This window comes from Phasianus colchicus, chromosome 9, assembly GCF_987193195.1.
Source record: "Phasianus colchicus chromosome 9, bPhaCol1.hap1.1, whole genome shotgun sequence".
Taxonomy (NCBI): domain Eukaryota; kingdom Metazoa; phylum Chordata; class Aves; order Galliformes; family Phasianidae; genus Phasianus; species Phasianus colchicus.
Genome location: NC_143444.1, coordinates 1,395,934 through 1,411,179, shown reverse-complemented (window position 1 = coordinate 1,411,179; position 15,246 = coordinate 1,395,934). Strand labels below are relative to the sequence as shown.

The following is a 15,246-nucleotide window of genomic DNA, read 5'->3' as shown; positions in this document are numbered from 1 at the left end:
GGTAAGTGTGATCTTGAGGAGTGTAAAGCAGCATTTTGGTTAGAAAATGGGAGCTCTTCCTAAGAGCAGTGCTATTTCTGGGAGAAAAGGAGCTCTACTGGGCATAAAAATGGTGTATCTGTGATAAAATGCCACATTTCTGAAAGAAACTGTCCTTTTGCGGAGTGTAATGCTGTATGTTCCGGAGGAAATGGGAAATATTCAGCAGAGTCCTGGTATTTCTGGGAGAAGAGGTCTGATGTGGGGGGGGGAAGGTGATGTATCTGTGAGAAAGCTGGTGTTTCTGGGAGAAAATGCCAGGTATTGGTGAGGAAACAGATGCTAGAGAGGGAAAAGGCTGGTATTTTGGGGAAAAAAGGCCGTTTTTTAAAGAATAAGCTGGCATTTCTGGGAGAATATGTCCCATCTTTGGGAGAAAACGGGTGTATGTGGGAGAAAATGTCGTGTATTTGGGAGAAAGCTGGTGTATGTGGGAGAAAAGGCCATTGTGATGGGAGTCAGTGTGATCTTGAGGAGTGGAAAGCAGTATTCTTGAGATGAAACGTGAGGTATTTCTAAGAGTCCTGGTATTTCTGGGAGAAAATGTCTTGTTTTGGAGAGCCAAAGTCCCATTTTGGGGGCAGAAGCTGGTATTTCTGTGACACTGCCATCTTGATGGGGGTAAGTGTGATCTTGAGGAGTGTAAAGCAGCATTTTGGTTAGAAAATGGGAGCTCTTCCTAAGAGCAGTGCTATTTCTGGGAGAAAAGGAGCTCTACTGGGCATAAAAATGGTGTATCTGTGATAAAATGCCACAGTTCTGAAAGAAACTGTCCTCTTGCGGAGCGTAATGCTGTATGTTCCGGAGGAAATGGGAAATATTCAGCAGAGTCCTGGTATTTCTGGGAGAAGAGGTCTGATGTGGGGGGGGGAAGGTGATGTATCTGTGAGAAAGCTGGTGTTTCTGGGAGAAAATGCCAGGTATTGGTGAGGAAACAGATGCTAGAGAGGGAAAAGGCTGGTATTTTGGGGAAAAAAGGCCGTTTGTTAAAGAATAAGCTGGCATTTCTGGGAGAATATGTCCCATCTTTGGGAGAAAACGGGTGTATGTGGGAGAAAATGTCGTGTATTTGGGAGAAAGCTGGTGTATGTGGGAGAAAAGGCCATTGTGATGGGAGTCAGTGTGATCTTGAGGAGTGGAAAGCAGTATTCTTGAGATGAAACGTGAGGTATTTCTAAGAGTCCTGGTATTTCTGGGAGAAAATGTCTTGTTTTGGAGAGCCAAAGTCCCATTTTGGGGGCAGAAGCTGGTATTTCTGTGACACTGCCATCTTGATGGGGGTAAGTGTGATCTTGAGGAGTGTAAAGCAGCATTTTGGTTAGAAAATGGGAGCTCTTCCTAAGAGCAGTGCTATTTCTGGGAGAAAAGGAGCTCTACTGGGCATAAAAATGGTGTATCTGTGATAAAATGCCACATTTCTGAAAGAAACTGTCCTCTTGCGGAGTGTAATGCTGTATGTTCCGGAGGAAATGGGAAATATTCAGCAGAGTCCTGGTATTTCTGGGAGAAGAGGTCTGATGTGGGGGGGGGAAGGTGATGTATCTGTGAGAAAGCTGGTGTTTCTGGGAGAAAATGCCAGGTATTGGTGAGGAAACAGACGCTAGAGAGGGAAAAGGCTGGTATTTTGGGGAAAAAAGGCCATTTTTTAAAGAATAAGCTGGCATTTCTGGGAGAATATGTCCCATCTTTGGGAGAAAACGGGTGTATGTGGGAGAAAATGTCGTGTATTTGGGAGAAAGCTGGTGTATGTGGGAGAAAAGGCCATTGTGATGGGAGTCAGTGTGATCTTGAGGAGTGGAAAGCAGTATTCTTGAGATGAAACGTGAGGTATTTCTAAGAGTCCTGGTATTTCTGGGAGAAAATGTCTTGTTTTGGAGAGCCAAAGTCCCATTTTGGGGGCAGAAGCTGGTATTTCTGTGACACTGCCATCTTGATGGGGGTAAGTGTGATCTTGAGGAGTGTAAAGCAGCATTTTGGTTAGAAAATGGGAGCTCTTCCTAAGAGCAGTGCTATTTCTGGGAGAAAAGGAGCTCTACTGGGCATAAAAATGGTGTATCTGTGATAAAATGCCACATTTCTGAAAGAAACTGTCCTCTTGCGGAGTGTAATGCTGTATGTTCCGGAGGAAATGGGAAATATTCAGCAGAGTCCTGGTATTTCTGGGAGAAGAGGTCTGATGTGGGGGGGGGAAGGTGATGTATCTGTGAGAAAGCTGGTGTTTCTGGGAGAAAATGCCAGCTATTGGTGAGGAAACAGATGCTAGAGAGGGAAAAGGCTGGTATTTTGGGGAAAAAAGGCCGTTTTTTAAAGAATAAGCTGGCATTTCTGGGAGAATATGTCCCATCTTTGGGAGAAAACGGGTGTATGTGGGAGAAAATGTCGTGTATTTGGGAGAAAGCTGGTGTATGTGGGAGAAAAGGCCATTGTGATGGGAGTCAGTGTGATCTTGAGGAGTGGAAAGCAGTATTCTTGAGATGAAACGTGAGGTATTTCTAAGAGTCCTGGTATTTCTGGGAGAAAATGTCTTGTTTTGGAGAGCCAAAGTCCCATTTTGGGGGCAGAAGCTGGTATTTCTGTGACACTGCCATCTTGATGGGGGTAAGTGTGATCTTGAGGAGTGTAAAGCAGCATTTTGGTTAGAAAATGGGAGCTCTTCCTAAGAGCAGTGCTATTTCTGGGAGAAAAGGAGCTCTACTGGGCATAAAAATGGTGTATCTGTGATAAAATGCCACAGTTCTGAAAGAAACTGTCCTCTTGCGGAGTGTAATGCTGTATGTTCCGGAGGAAATGGGAAATATTCAGCAGAGTCCTGGTATTTCTGGGAGAAGAGGTCTGATGTGGGGGGGGGATGGTGATGTATCTGTGAGAAAGCTGGTGTTTCTGGGAGAAAATGCCAGGTATTGGTGAGGAAACAGATGCTAGAGAGGGAAAAGGCTGGTATTTTGGGGAAAAAAGGCCGTTTTTTAAAGAATAAGCTGGCATTTCTGGGAGAATATGTCCCATCTTTGGGAGAAAACGGGTGTATGTGGGAGAAAATGTCGTGTATTTGGGAGAAAGCTGGTGTATGTGGGAGAAAAGGCCATTGTGATGGGAGTCAGTGTGATCTTGAGGAGTGGAAAGCAGTATTCTTGAGATGAAACGTGAGGTATTTCTAAGAGTCCTGGTATTTCTGGGAGAAAATGTCTTGTTTTGGAGAGCCAAAGTCCCATTTTGGGGGCAGAAGCTGGTATTTCTGTGACACTGCCATCTTGATGGGGGTAAGTGTGATCTTGAGGAGTGTAAAGCAGCATTTTGGTTAGAAAATGGGAGCTCTTCCTAAGAGCAGTGCTATTTCTGGGAGAAAAGGAGCTCTACTGGGCATAAAAATGGTGTATCTGTGATAAAATGCCACATTTCTGAAAGAAACTGTCCTCTTGCGGAGTGTAATGCTGTATGTTCCGGAGGAAATGGGAAATATTCAGCAGAGTCCTGGTATTTCTGGGAGAAGAGGTCTGATGTGGGGGGGGGAAGGTGATGTATCTGTGAGAAAGCTGGTGTTTCTGGGAGAAAATGCCAGGTATTGGTGAGGAAACAGACGCTAGAGAGGGAAAAGGCTGGTATTTTGGGGAAAAAAGGCCATTTTTTAAAGAATAAGCTGGCATTTCTGGGAGAATATGTCCCATCTTTGGGAGAAAACGGGTGTATGTGGGAGAAAATGTCGTGTATTTGGGAGAAAGCTGGTGTATGTGGGAGAAAAGGCCATTGTGATGGGAGTCAGTGTGATCTTGAGGAGTGGAAAGCAGTATTCTTGAGATGAAACGTGAGGTATTTCTAAGAGTCCTGGTATTTCTGGGAGAAAATGTCTTGTTTTGGAGAGCCAAAGTCCCATTTTGGGGGCAGAAGCTGGTATTTCTGTGACACTGCCATCTTGATGGGGGTAAGTGTGATCTTGAGGAGTGTAAAGCAGCATTTTGGTTAGAAAATGGGAGCTCTTCCTAAGAGCAGTGCTATTTCTGGGAGAAAAGGAGCTCTACTGGGCATAAAAATGGTGTATCTGTGATAAAATGCCACATTTCTGAAAGAAACTGTCCTCTTGCGGAGTGTAATGCTGTATGTTCCGGAGGAAATGGGAAATATTCAGCAGAGTCCTGGTATTTCTGGGAGAAGAGGTCTGATGTGGGGGGGGGAAGGTGATGTATCTGTGAGAAAGCTGGTGTTTCTGGGAGAAAATGCCAGGTATTGGTGAGGAAACAGATGCTAGAGAGGGAAAAGGCTGGTATTTTGGGGAAAAAAGGCCGTTTGTTAAAGAATAAGCTGGCATTTCTGGGAGAATATGTCCCATCTTTGGGAGAAAACGGGTGTATGTGGGAGAAAATGTCGTGTATTTGGGAGAAAGCTGGTGTATGTGGGAGACAAGGCCATTGTGATGGGAGTCAGTGTGATCTTGAGGAGTGGAAAGCAGTATTCTTGAGATGAAACGTGAGGTATTTCTAAGAGTCCTGGTATTTCTGGGAGAAAATGTCTTGTTTTGGAGAGCCAAAGTCCCATTTTGGGGGCAGAAGCTGGTATTTCTGTGACACTGCCATCTTGATGGGGGTAAGTGTGATCTTGAGGAGTGTAAAGCAGCATTTTGGTTAGAAAATGGGAGCTCTTCCTAAGAGCAGTGCTATTTCTGGGAGAAAAGGAGCTCTACTGGGCATAAAAATGGTGTATCTGTGATAAAATGCCACATTTCTGAAAGAAACTGTCCTTTTGCGGAGTGTAATGCTGTATGTTCCGGAGGAAATGGGAAATATTCAGCAGAGTCCTGGTATTTCTGGGAGAAGAGGTCTGATGTGGGGGGGGGAAGGTGATGTATCTGTGAGAAAGCTGGTGTTTCTGGGAGAAAATGCCAGGTATTGGTGAGGAAACAGATGCTAGAGAGGGAAAAGGCTGGTATTTTGGGGAAAAAAGGCCGTTTTTTAAAGAATAAGCTGGCATTTCTGGGAGAATATGTCCCATCTTTGGGAGAAAACGGGTGTATGTGGGAGAAAATGTCGTGTATTTGGGAGAAAGCTGGTGTATGTGGGAGAAAAGGCCATTGTGATGGGAGTCAGTGTGATCTTGAGGAGTGGAAAGCAGTATTCTTGAGATGAAACGTGAGGTATTTCTAAGAGTCCTGGTATTTCTGGGAGAAAATGTCTTGTTTTGGAGAGCCAAAGTCCCATTTTGGGGGCAGAAGCTGGTATTTCTGTGACACTGCCATCTTGATGGGGGTAAGTGTGATCTTGAGGAGTGTAAAGCAGCATTTTGGTTAGAAAATGGGAGCTCTTCCTAAGAGCAGTGCTATTTCTGGGAGAAAAGGAGCTCTACTGGGCATATCTAGTGGAGCAGCATATTCTTGGGGGTAACTGGTACAATCTGTGAAACAAGTTCCTAGAATATGCTCTTTATTACTCTTCTTATATGACAACTTCCAATAATTTCTTGGGAAAATTCCAGAATTAAATAAAGGAAGAGTATTTTCCACAAACAAACAAACAACAGCAACAAAAAACACACAGAGAGCTTTTTAAGCACGTTTAACTTGTTCTATTAGCAATTACGTTCTCTCTCCTGAAGTCTGTATAAAACTGGAGTTTAGTGAAGAACTTGAGGTGTATTTCACAGTTATGATCTTCAGGCAACATTATCCCAAAGTGGAACAAAGACACCCAGAGAACCGGTTCCCTACTTAGTGAATTCAGTAAAGCAAGACATGCAATCCACCATAACATCTTCTATTAAACACAACACTTGTGGCAAAAAGAAGCTTTTAAGTCCACAAGCCCTTCTCTTTCAACTACACAATCCTCAAGACAATAATGATAAACTTTCTAGTTTGATCTGTATCAAAAAAGCAAAGCAGTGGCTACTGAGGTTTTCGGAGAAAGCAAACTTTTATTTGTCGGCTTGAAGTAGCTGCAGCAACTTGCTAAAAGGAAAGCAATAGCCATCTTTCTATAGAATTTCAGAGGTACTAACAGACACAATCAATGATAAGCACTATAATATTAAAGGAAACAAATGAGAAAATTAGATCAGTAGAGAATGAGACCACCAAATGAAGTCTCAGTGCAAGACTGAAAGGCAGAAGTAATACTTCAAATGGCTACAGAAAAGCACTATGAAGGAGTCCAAAACTTGTAGATTGAAACTTCGTAAGTTTTTAAAGGTATGATGAAATACTGGAAGCAATATTCCACACCAGAAAGTTTCAACAGGAGTATTTCAGCAAATATCAGCCAACTCCATACAATGTCTTATGAAGGAATCTTTTTATAGTAATCAAGCAGAGATCCCAAATACATCCGTTAAATAATCATTTTATGTCACTCTTTCCATGATCGCTCAAGACATAAAGGGTTTTAAATTGACTATTTTACAGAAGAATTTAATTGCATTTACTCCAATTATATCCCAGGTTTCTTTCTGATACTACAGATCCTAGTTAAGCAACTGTAAATAGGGATGGCAAAGAGAAACTCTGCTTTGATTCCCAAGACACTAGCATTTGAGCTTAGAATCAGAAAATCATAGAATGGCTTGGGTTGGAAGGGACCCTCAAAGATCATGAAGCTCCAACCCCTCCACCATATGCAGGGCCACCAACCTCCCTATTAAATATTAGACCAGGCTGCCCAGGACCTCATCCAACTGGCCTTGAACACCTCCAGGAAGAGGGGTGTCCACAGCCTCTCTGGGCAGCCTGTTCCAGCACCTCACCATTCACTCTGTAAAGAACTTCCCCTGATACTCAACCTAAATCCTCCCTCCCTCAACTTAAAGCCATTTCCCCTTGTCCTGCCATTATCTTAAGCTTATCTTAACATAGCTCCTCAGGTCACATACACAAGGTGGGAAAACTGGCATACTTCATAGGATGATCATCTTTTAAAATAGGTGTTTCTGTCCAGCAGCTATACTATCCCAATCCACTCCCTTTCAATTCATCTAGCCTCCCTACAAACCAACCCCAACTGCAGTCTTGTTATCGAAAGCACGGTAACAGGTATGAGAGCTGATTCAGAATTGGTGTCTGACAAATACAGTTTTGCAATTAACGGAGCAACAAATGACTCTTTTCCTACTTCGACATGTGGAGCAGATGCGAGTAGTAGAGGGATGGAATGAGAACAAGTTTTTTTCTGTTACAAACAGAATTCACATTCTTACTCTCAACTATTCCAAAATTCAACAGATTTCAATGCTCTCTGATTTAGGTTTTGTAACAGAAAACTGAACATCCCTCATCTGCTTAAGCCTTCAAAGAATGCTTCTGCCACTTCAGTTTTGTTAGATTTGTAATATGGAATCAGCACTCTCTTGACCTTTGCCCTGTGAAATAAATTGTTATGCTGCTCCTTTAATGTATTTCTATCCATTACTGCATGGATGGCATCACATCTGCAATAGAACCCAACATTCACCACCAAGTAACCAATCGATGCCTTGTAAAAAAGGGCTGATCTGAAATAATAAACACATTTTCCTTACTCTGTCTTGTATCTGAACAGGTATTAACCAGACCCAGTTGTACCACAGCACTGGTAAAATACTGAAAGCAGAAGGCACTGCCATGTGATCTTATGCTGTAAGGCAGGCCCTGTAAGTAATAACTGAAGTTTTATTCTCAAGTCAGCACCAGACACCAAGGCTTCATACATGTATGAGTCCCAATTAGGAAGTTCAGCTTTTCAAAAACCAGAATTAAATATGTTAAAGGCTGCTATTTAATGATTTCACAATGCAGCAAGCTGTTAATGACAGGTAAATTCAGCAGAAGTAGAACTTCCATATGCAGAAGATCATTAACAACATCAAATTTACTACATCTAAGAGCCACTAACAGAGCCCAGTAAGCCATATCAATTTTATCTACAAATATCAGTCTTCCAGAGGTGAGTTTTTGCACACTTGAAATGTACAAAAGATCAATGAATAATTGTCTCACCTGAAGCTGGAAAGCATCCGTTTTTCAAGTTAATTTGGTATAGACTTTCTGCACCGAACGTTTACTGTTTCAAGACCTCAAGAGGAGATGAGCAATTGCTTGCGCATCCGTTGTTATAAATCTAGATTACAAGTATCTGTGTGTATATGTAGATATACATGCCATAATTATTATGCTTTTCTTTTTCTCTATCTCATTTTTTCCCTCATTTCTCCTCTCCATCTCACTGAGATGGGGGCAGTGAATGAACAGCCACGTGACGCTCAGTGATCTGCTGGGTTAAACCCCAATGCATCACCATATCTTAAAGAACTTGCACGCTGTAAAAGATTTCTTCTTTTAAGAACGTTGCAACAAAACGTTGCTGGCATGCCATACAGAGACTTCCTAGCCTAGAAGGAAAAAAAAAAAACGTCAAGCAGCAGCTATTCAGTTTGAGATGTAAGGATAATTTATCTGTAGGCATGGCATTAATATGTAGCAGAACTAAACCTATTCCTTAATAGAGGACATAAGAGAACGAACACTGACCTAAGAGACCAGGGAATGGGAGAAAGGAGGAAGCAGCAAATTTAACATGTGGAATCACTTGCCTGGAAGCTAAACAGATTAGCTGGAAACTTTTCACTCACTTGGTTAAGGTATTAAGAACACAAACATTATGTATGGATAAGATTATGAGAATGACTTGAATTAATAAAGCTGATACTCCACTCATACTGAGCTTACTTGACAAATGTATAGCTTGTATAGCTGCAGCTGTTGAGATGCACAAGCTCTGCTTATTACCAACAACCTAACTGTACAGTGTACATGTAATTCAACTTTGCTATTGCTAGACTCTGATTTAAGAACTGTTCAGAAAATCCTGGACTCCCAGTGATATAAAGTATACTCCACCAGGACTATCTTAATAAAGTAGTTCACAAACATACATTCTTGACTATGCTTAAGGAGTTACAAAAGTGATAGAATCTCACTGCAGGTTACTTCAGTTCTTTCTCCCTACCCTAGGTTCACAAACAAGTGAAGAAACAAAAAAATTAGAAACATCTTCACATACCAGTTATCATTTCTGCAAGCCGAGATTACAGCTTTGAGAGTGCGGGAGATATTTCCATCCTCCTGATGGCTGAGCCAAGAGGGAAAAAGGGGAGGGGAACAAAAAACGTCCATCTATGAGGCGAAAGCTCCCGAACGAGAAGCCCCGGGCACAATCCCGCGGCACCAACCCCGGCCCGCAGCGGGGGCCCGGCCACCGCCCTCAGCGGCCCCACCCGCAGCCCCGCGCCCGTTGCTCGGCAGCTGCGAGCCAACCGAGCCTGCCGGGAAGGCGGAGGGGCAGCACCACGGATAGCTCCTATTGGTCGAAGGAGGTGAGGGCGGAGCTCGAGGACGGCCGTCTTCTTCGCTATTGGCGGAGAGAGCCGTCAGTGCGGGGCGGGGGGCGGGGCCTCGCGGCTAGCGGGGTCGCGTTGAACTCCGCGTTAGGGCGGGGGAACGGAGCGAGGGGGCGGCGGCGGTCGAGGGTAAGCGAGCCGCCGGCTGCGAGGAGAGCGGCGCGAGGTAGGGAGCGGCGCGGGGGCCGTCCTCACCTGTCACCGGGCGCTCAGCCCTCCCTCCTCGCGGCCCCCGGGCTCCGGCCGCGGGCGCGGTCCCTCGCGGTAGCGGCCGGGCTGGGGCTGTGCTTTCGTCTAAGGGGACCCTCGTCCGAGGGAGGGCGGCAGGCAGGCAGGCAGGCTGTGCGCGCGGTGCCACCGGCTGTGCGCCGCTGCGCGGACGGATGCCGGCTGCCCTCAGGTAGGTGGGAGGGGGGCGGAGAGGGCAGACCCCGGGAAGGCCGCCTCTGGGCGCGAGGGCTCCCCGCCGCCGTCGCTGCGGCAGGCGGCACCTCGGAGTGGCGCTGCGCGAGGGGGGGAGCGGCTGGGGGCTGCGGCTGGGGGCTGCGGCTGGGGGCCGCCTCCGTGCGCGGGGCGGGGGGAGTTGCGAGGGCAGAGCCGCGCGACTTCTTATTCGTATAGCCGCGCTTCTTTTCACAGCAACGTGAATAGCTGTAAAACACATAATTCTACCTAAATTAAGTTGTTTAAATTGGAGATAAACAGATGTCTTAGACCTGCTTCTCTTTTTTTGCTGGAAGAAGTGAAGTCAATCACATTCTCTTACAAACAGGGCCTGGGTGTCCCTGTAGACAGCAGGGTGACCACAAACCAGCAATGTGGCCTTGTGGTCAAGAAGGCCAATGGTATCCTGGGATGCATTAAAAAGAATGTGGCCAGCAGGTTGAGTGAGGTGAGTGAGCAAAGTATTATTTACTAACCAGCTAACTGCAGGAGAAGACTCTTAACAGAATAGAAATTTATGTTCTTAACATGCTCCTTTTTGAAGAAAATGGTAGAAAAGACAGAAGTGAGGAATAGAGGATACTTAAACCAACCTGGATCCACTAGAAAACTTCAAAGTAGGGACAGTTACAAAAGCTCAGCTATTCCATTGAGGGAGTAAGCACAAAAAGAAAGACTGAAGCCTTTAGCTAGCAGTTTGTCAGAAAACAGTCTTAAATATGCGCAAGGGTGGAAAGAGACTTCCTATTTCCTTAAATGCAAGCAGATTGAAACAGTTTCTTTTGATTTCTGTATCTATGATTTTCATAAGCAGTTACAAGAACGGTGTTCTCAGATTGGATATTATGAGTAAATGCTTGTGTTGCATTTAAGGAAATAATAAACAGCAACTATTTCTCATCCAAGAAAAAGACAAACACGTAAACTGAATGAGCAGCTTATATACATATATCCCCTAGATATCTGTAGCACTCCCATGGTGTTGGCAGAAATGGCAGAGAATTTATAGAGATGCATACCTCCTCAAGCAGAAAGCAGAGGTTACTAAGGCACACTACCCCAGGTATCACCAATAGCAGTAGAAGCTTGTGCTTAGGCAACTCAAGTACACCTTTCACCCCCCACACGAATATTAAACATTACCATCATAGCATCCCCCCCCCCTTTTTTTTTTCTTTCTTTCCTTTTAAATTGTCTTTTATCTCAGGCCCATGAGATGCATGGAAATCAAAAGTCCGTGAGTTATGAACAAAGAAGTTCTTTGCCACAGAAAATACGTTACATATGGAGTGAGATGTTGTGCTGTTGCCAAGCACATCAGGCTTGCTAATGTAACTTCAAATGCAGAACTTCTAGCAGAACGTGCTAGAACTAATACCATGGTACAAGCCAGAGGAGTCTTGTCTGCTGCTCTTTCCTCTCACTGCTGTCGTGGACCCTGCAACAGGCTGGATTGGACAGTGCTGGTTAAACACAGCTTGTTTCCTGAGCATTTTATCAATTATTTCTGTATTGCTGATATACAGATATAGGGTTTTTTCCTGTTCCTCTGCACAGTTGAATTTCCATTTGCCACTTTCCCAGATACTGGCATCTTGGGACCTGGGAACCAAACACAAGTCAAACTAATCCCTCTAGGTATGTCATAATGCTGGTTTTTATGTTGCTGTAATTATCTGCAGTTGTATAGAGTATTTAAGACAAATGGAACTGTTTGGTATTACGGTTTGGTACATGAAAGAAAATAAAACATCCTTTATTTTAATATATGACAAAGAATGAATAATACTTACTTGCCACCAACCACTTCTCACTTCTGACACTCTACCAAACTGATGGATGTTCTACATAAAGCAACACTTTCCTTCTTCCCTTTTGATTTAGTAGATTTTTTTTTATTTTAATGTTTGTTTCAGTCTACATATTGAAATAGGTTTTACTGGGCACCTTTACTTCTCAAACTTTCTGCATTCAGGTTTGTAAAGAAAGGCAGACTTTTCTTCTCCAAGATCAGACAGACAGCACATTCTTTGGCCAACAAATTCTTGTTTCTTAACAATACTGACATTTTGCTCTGCCAAGCATTTAAAAGTGCATTCCTTTTAGAGACCTTCTCTTCGTTACAGTCTATATGTAACTGTGATACATATTTTCTCTGTATTTGGGAAAACCTAATAATAGATACAATTTACCACCAAAAATATTTGCAGTCATGACTTCATCATAGACTTTTTCCTACTTTTCCAGTACTTGTTTGATACTTTCTTTTTCTAGTAAGCAAAAATTCTAAGCCCTTGTCCTCCAGTAACTGTCTTTCATTTTCTGATACATTCAAAGATAACCTTTGGAGGCATGCCTTTTTCTGGGAAGCCAAGTTCTAACAGCAGAAAAAATTTTCAAAGGCTGTATGGAGAGCATCAACTACAATGGCAATAATATCACTGACCTTGCTAGAAGGAAGAAATTGGAACCGTCTAATGTGGTAAGAACATAACTTTATCATCATCTAAACTTCTGCTTCTCCTTCTAAGGAAAGTTTGTGAGTGTGTGTGACAGATGTTCTGAAATCATATAATATATAAAACAAAGTTTGTCACATGCCTAAAGATTTCATTATACATACTTTTATGATTTTTTTTGTTTGTTTGTTTGTTTGTTTTTAATATCTGGGAACCTGTTTCTGCTGGGATTTAAGTTTCAGCTTTACAGAATTAGCCTTCAGCATCAGATGAATGTTTTTTAAAAGAAAACCAGTAGATCAGTATATACATTTTTGCTTTCATCTTATAGTAACCCAAAACTAGGATGGACAATATTTATTGTTAAATCAATTGCAGTGTGTCAAGGATCTAAATCCTGTTATCTTCCATCCCCACAGAGCAAGTTGCGTGGGTGTGCAAAATCATTAGAAAGGGAAGGCTCAGAGCCATTTTATGGGAGCTCCGTAAAGCATCAAGATACTAAACTTTGAAACTGTTATTTAGCTTATTAACATTACAGGGATTATTAACATTACATTCTATTTTTTTCTCTCCAAAGCATTCATAGTTGCTTTCATGTTTAAACTTGTGTCTTTCTGTAAGGGTTGATCAGGAAATCACTTTAATTTCTGTATTTTTAAGAATCTAGGCGTTCCTAAAATAGTTGGTGGATTACATGAGCAATGTGGGTAGGAAATAAATGTATTATTACCCTGAATTTGAGATAGATCTGTTCAAGGCTTTCTTCTGTACAGTACTGCAGCCTTCACAAAGCCCTGCTCACAGTATGTATAGTTTGATTACTGCTTTTTTTCTTTATGTATTTTGCATAGTACATAACAGTAATGAAGAATAAGATATAAGATAAACATGTACAGTAGAAATAAAGTGCAATGATTCTTCTTGGACAGATGTGCAACTTCTGAGATGTCTGTAGGACAAATTCCAGCTTTTGAAAAGCATAGCACAGCTAACAGTTCTGTAGAGTGTCTATAAACTCCTCTTTCTGGTTTATTTGGATGTGAATTTTCTGTTTGCTTGTTTTGTTTGTTAGTTGATTACATTCTGTTGCCTGTGACATTAAAGCAAAATCTACATATGTAGATTTGGTAGTGTTAGAGGTTTACCACTAAACTGTGGCATGCTAGTTTAATCTGATGATTCACTTCTGAGAATATAGAAACAGAAGTGAACTTTGCTTTCAGGTGAATTATTTAAATTTCTTCTGCTCTTCAAAAACAGAATCAGTTTCACTTATGAAATCAACATGGATGTTTATGTTTCTTACAAAAAAACTTTTATTCTTCTAGTTTTGAACCTGATTTAGCATGAAAAATACTAAGCTGAAACTACTATTTTTGTTAACCACGTTTATGTTAATGGCACTTAAGCAATCCAACCAGGATCAAAGCTCCATTGTAGGAACTGTGCAGATGCATAGCAGTAGACATATCCTGCCCTAAAGAAAAAGCAAAAATAAATAACGTAATGAAATGGAACACAAAGTAATTGGTAAAGTTATAAGAAGCATCATAGGGGGAAAAAAAAAATAGATGGACAAAGAATAAAAAAGAGGTTTGAGACAAAAATAAAAATGTTCTTACTGTCAGATTTCAGAAGTTGTACAAGGAAAAGGAGTAAAAAATTAAATTTATACAACGAGGATGTCCAGAAAATCTAAGAAGTTAATCTTGATTTTACATTGAACAAAAATAGAATGAATAAAAATCCTTAGGTCTCACAAATACGTATGTTATGATCATAAATGCACCATTAAGAGTCTTTCAACATCATCTTAAGCAATTTATTCATTTTATCTTTAGAGGGTAACAATGTGGAGCAAAAAAGTTTTGCAGTCCTCTGTGATAGAACAAGTGGCAGCAAACCTTTGAGGAGAAAGAGTAAGATGGATGGCCTTAAACAGTTTTTGCTTTTATTAATGGAGCCTGATTTGTTTTCACAGAAATGAGGCAAATAATAAACATACACAGAAAGGAGAGTAGGAGATAGAAGGACAACAAGAAAAAAAAAATGGAGTGTCAAATTTTCTCCCAAATGGACTTGCAAGAGTTGACAGTGACTTACTAGAGCATTAATTTCTTCTTTACGGCTTTATTCAGGTCTAAGACAGAAAAAAAGAACATGCACACGAGTCTTCCAATCCATATTTTCTATGTTATTTAAAGTAATAAGGTTATGTATGGTATTTTATGTTGGTTTCATTTACATTTGCAGGTACTAAAATCTAACAAGTTTCTCAAAACCTGTAACAGAAAAATGCTGAGAAGAATCAAATTTATTGCTCTCTCTCTTCACATACATTGGGCTTATGATCCTCCCACTTCAGTGGCTGCTCTTCCATGTATTACTGAGTGCAATCATGTACAAATATAAGATAAACATTTTCTTTAAAGTATTTATAGTATGTTGCGCTCAAATAAATATTTGAGAAAATAAAGAAATAACCTGACAGCTATTAATCAGAGTTTTATTGCCTTTAATATATGATCCATCCTGATATAGCAATTATTGTTGTTTTAGTAAATGCATTACCTCACTTTTACAGGTTTATTTTCAGCCAGTATATCTATCCTTTTGCTCAACACAACAGAGAACTTTCCAATAGCCAAAAAACATTCTGCCTTTAAATTAAATTAATCTTCTTGGAAATATTACTCTTCCAACTCTCCTGTTCTGTATGTCAGCTACTGCTCAAAGCTGTCTACTGTTCCTCCTGTTAACCATACAGTTATTAAAACTTGGTATATGAATACCTTTTCATCATATTTATCCACAATAAATGAATGAGACTTCTCCCCATAGAATCTTTCTATGAAACTTTCCATCCCTCTGTCTTTCTGCTAAATCTCAAATAATCTGAACTGCAGTTCATTTAGATATTAGACCTCAGGTTCAGATAACATCCTTGAGG

The 15,246-nt window shown here is 41.5% G+C and overlaps 1 long non-coding RNA gene across 1 annotated transcript; it reads left to right on the top strand.

Annotated features, from left to right (window-relative positions):
* The first annotated feature begins 9,489 nt into the window (after positions 1-9,489).
* LOC149916708 (uncharacterized) lies at positions 9,490-12,313 on the top strand. Its single transcript, XR_016468922.1, has 3 exons — positions 9,490-9,556; positions 10,163-10,282; positions 12,172-12,313. It is a non-coding gene; the product is annotated as an uncharacterized LOC149916708 (long non-coding RNA).
* Positions 12,314-15,246: the final 2,933 nt, after the last annotated feature.